The following is a 619-nucleotide window of genomic DNA, read 5'->3' as shown; positions in this document are numbered from 1 at the left end:
GCACAAGTGGGCCAGCTGAGTAAGAAAGTCATTGAAACTCCTCCCAGTACTCTCCCAAGCAATACAGAAGAGAATCCAAAGGGAGAGTGCAAAGCCATTGACTTAGTCAACATGGCCGAATGCACTAGGGAGGAGGAGGACGAAAATCCTAGTGAGGAAGACCTCCTGGGACGTCCCTCAGGTAAGAAGGAGTCTCCTATTAAGGATCCAGAGGAATCTGAGGCTCATACAGAGACCATAGAGATTCCATTAAATCTCCTTCTGCCATTCATGAGCTCTGACTATTATTCATCCTCTGAAGAGGATGAAGATGTGACTGGTGAGCAAGTTGCTCAATATCTAGGAGCTATCATGAAACTGAATGCCAAGCTATTTGGTAATGAGACTTGGGAAAGTGAACCTCCCCTATTCATTAGTGATCTGGATACTTGGATTCAGGAAACTCTACCTCAAAAGAGACAAGATCCTGGCAAGTTCTTAATACCTTGCACCATTGGCACCATGAGCTTTGAAAAAGCTCTATGTGATCTTGGGTCAGGAATAAACCTTATGCCACTCTCTGTAATGGAGAAGCTGGGAATCATTGAGATACAACCTGCCTTGTTCTCATTACAATTGG

The sequence above is a fragment of the Arachis duranensis genome, chromosome 4 (assembly GCF_000817695.3).
Source record: "Arachis duranensis cultivar V14167 chromosome 4, aradu.V14167.gnm2.J7QH, whole genome shotgun sequence".
In the NCBI taxonomy this organism is placed as follows: Eukaryota; Viridiplantae; Streptophyta; class Magnoliopsida; order Fabales; family Fabaceae; genus Arachis; species Arachis duranensis.
The sequence above is the reverse complement of the archived record's forward strand: the minus strand, read 5'-3'. Positions refer to the sequence as shown.